This window comes from Helianthus annuus, chromosome 14 (assembly GCF_002127325.2).
Source record: "Helianthus annuus cultivar XRQ/B chromosome 14, HanXRQr2.0-SUNRISE, whole genome shotgun sequence".
Taxonomy (NCBI): domain Eukaryota; kingdom Viridiplantae; phylum Streptophyta; class Magnoliopsida; order Asterales; family Asteraceae; genus Helianthus; species Helianthus annuus.
In genome coordinates, this window is record NC_035446.2 from 133,975,151 (window position 1) to 133,978,286 (window position 3,136).

The window sequence follows — 3,136 nt, forward strand, 5'->3', positions numbered from 1 at the left end:
ACGGCCCCGTGGGGACCGGGCACGGCCCCGTGTTCAGGTGCCAGTAACAATAATTAAAGAAAAGAAACAGAAGCCTGGACACGGGGGCGTGTTCGGTGAACACGGCCCGTGTCTAGTTACCTGAAATGGGCATTTGTCTGCAGGGTGTTCAGCACGGGGCCATGTTGGCTGGGCACGGCCCGTGCTGAACTTACTGTAATGGAGAAATTGTTGTCGGGTGGCCTTGTTTTTGTGCATGGGTTTATGTTTCTCGTTTCCCTTGTCATCCTTGACCACCGTGAGTGTGTTTTATTCCTGCAAATTAAAACTAAAAGATTAAACTTAAACTAAGGATAGTTCCGCGGATTGCCTCCGTGGTGCGCCACGTTTATAAGGGTCCTTGGCTAGACCCAAGGCAAGGTTATATGTTTTCTGAGCGGGATGTTTTGCATCCCATGTTGCACCGTCGGAGAGCATCATCCAAACTTGAATCAATAACTTTCATGTAATTGACCGGGTCATCGTCCTCTATGTTCTTCCCAACCCCGAACTTTACTTCATCATCCCCGTATTTCAAAGTGAGTGTTCCGTCATTCATATCTACCACTGCTTGTGCGGTGGCGAGAAATGGTCTCCCTAATATGAGTGGGACTTCGGTGTCTTCTTCCATATCAAGTATGACAAAGCCGGCCGGGTAGACGAAATTGTCGACCTTGACTAGGATATTTTCAATGACACCTTGCGGGAATTTGACGGGTCGATCAGCAAGTTGTATACTCATTTTTGTAGGACTCGTTTTTCCTAGGCCGAGTCTTTTGAACATTGATGAGGGCATGAGGTTAATGCTAGCTCCAAGGTCGGCTAGTGCATTACGAACGGGGGAGTCACCGATTGAGCAAGGAATTGTGAAGCTTCCGGGATCGATTTTCTTTTGGGGGAGTTTGTTGAGTACGAGGGCAGAGCATTCTTCGCCTAGATTAACTAATTGCAATGTTTCAATTTTCCTTTTATGAGTGAGGAAGTCCCTCATGAACTTAGAGTATTTAGGCATTTGGGTTAGGACATCAATGAAAGGAATATTGACATACAATTGTTTTAGTAAACTTTCGAATTTTGCGAATTGCTCATCGGTCTTTTGTCGGATTAACCTACCGGGGTATGGAACTCGAGGAGTCTTGGTAGGCTCTGATGAGGGAGGGGAACCTTTCTCTTGTAAGGGCGGTGTTACGGTCTCCTCGGTAGGCGCGGGCTTTCCGTAGGACCCACGGTGTGGTTCCGTAGTGTTATGAGATGAACTTGCGCCTTTGGGTTTGTTTCGGTATTGCTTGGTAACGCGCCTTGTGGTCTCTCAGAGAAATTTTGTGCTAGTTGACTTATTTGTTTTTCGATGTTTTGAATACTAGCTTGTTGATTTCTAAAATTTGATTCTAATTGTAGAAATCTATCCGAGTTTTTCTTTTCAGTGTCGGAGATGAGGCGAGATATAATATCTTCAAGCCTTTCTCGTCCACTCTGTTGTTGAGGGAAATTTTGTGACTCATTTCTTGGTTGTTGAAAGTTTGTTCGTTGGTTTACGTTTTGTTGGTTACTACCATTGCCGGGTTCTCTCCAACCAAGGTTAGGGTGATTTCGCAATCCTTGGTTGTAGGTGCCCGTTGGAGGACCCGACGGCCTAGGTTTATTATCAATGTAGTTTACCGATTCTTGTTGATCGTATGTTTCTTTCATACAACTCCAATTTTCATGTGGCCCACCACACCCTTCACAAGCCATAACCGAGACCATTTTTGTCATTTCCAATTTTTTTTATTTTTGAAGAAAGGGCCTCGATTTGGGCTTGTAAAGAAGTGCTTTCATCAACCTTATGGGCGCCCGGGGCAATGGATTTATTACCTCGGGGAGTGTGCCACTGAAAATTGTTTTGAGCAATTTCCTCAATTTGATTATATATTTCATGCGGGCGACAATTACCAAAAAGTCCCCCGGAGCTAGAGTCTAGTGTTTGCCTTGTGTGTGGCAATAGCCCATTATAGAAAGTGGACACTTGTTGCCATATCGCAAGGCCGTGATGTGGACACTTTCGCAATAGCTCCTTGAACCTTTCCCAAGTTTCATACAAGGATACCCCGTCCTCTTGTGAATATGTATTAATTTCAGTCATTAATTTAGCCGTTTTAGCGGGAGGGAAATACTTATATAGAAATTTTTGGGCTAGTTCATCCCAGGCGTTTACCGATCCAGCTGGGAGGGCGTTAAGCCAAGCTTTTGCTCGGTCTTTTAGTGAAAAAGGAAACATTCGGAGGCGGATGGCGTCATTTGATGCTCCATTGATCCGAAAGGTATCACATATTTCTAAGAAATTAGTAATATGTAGATGGGGATCCTCGTCCGCAAGCCCATGGGAGGTTGCGGAGTTCTGAAGCATCTGTATCAAATGCGGCCGAACTTCGAAGTTATTGGCTTCAACATTCGGTGCATTGATGGCGGCGCCGAGGTTACCTACGGTGGGTCGTAGATAATCCATGAGGGTACGTTGGTCCGCCATTGGAAGTGGGTTTCCCGAAACCTTCTCTTGGTTTTTGGCTTTTAGTCTTTTTCTGAGAAAGCGTTCAGGTTCTTCTAGAGGTTCTTTTATGTCCTTATTAGAACTGGAGCTCATACACTACGTAGGGTTGGCGTCTGGTTCCAAGTCCTGCAACAAAAACAGAAAAGAATGCTGGTCAGAAGGTTCGCCATGGCCCCGTGCTCAATGAACACGGCCGTGGTCGGAGTTACAGTGATTGTTTTCCAGATCCCAGTTACTGGAGAGTTGGACACGGCCCCGTGTTGCACCGACACGGCCCCGTGGTCAGCCTTCTGTAACTTGGAAAACTAAAAACTGCCAGTAACAATGCTGGGCACGGCCCGTGTCCGACCAGGCACGGCCCGTGCTGAGCTCTGCAGAAGCTGAAAAACTAAAAAATCCTAAAAAACAAAAAAAACAAAAAAAAATGATTAGGCCGTTGATTCCTAACTTTCTTAAAATTCTTGTGTCCCCGGCAACGGCGCCAAAAACTTGATGCGTGTTAGTGTATATATGTTTTTGGTATATATTTTAAGCCCTTTTTACACTTTTTAGCCAAGTTTTAAATTTATAAAACACGATATTTACTAACAC

At 45.0% G+C, this 3,136-nt stretch overlaps 1 non-coding gene across 1 annotated transcript; it reads left to right on the plus strand.

The window, feature by feature from the left end:
• The first annotated feature begins 2,039 nt into the window (after positions 1-2,039).
• LOC118487043 lies at positions 2,040-2,146 on the plus strand. Its single transcript, XR_004880210.1, has one exon. It is a non-coding gene; the product is annotated as a small nucleolar RNA R71 (small nucleolar RNA).
• Positions 2,147-3,136: the final 990 nt, after the last annotated feature.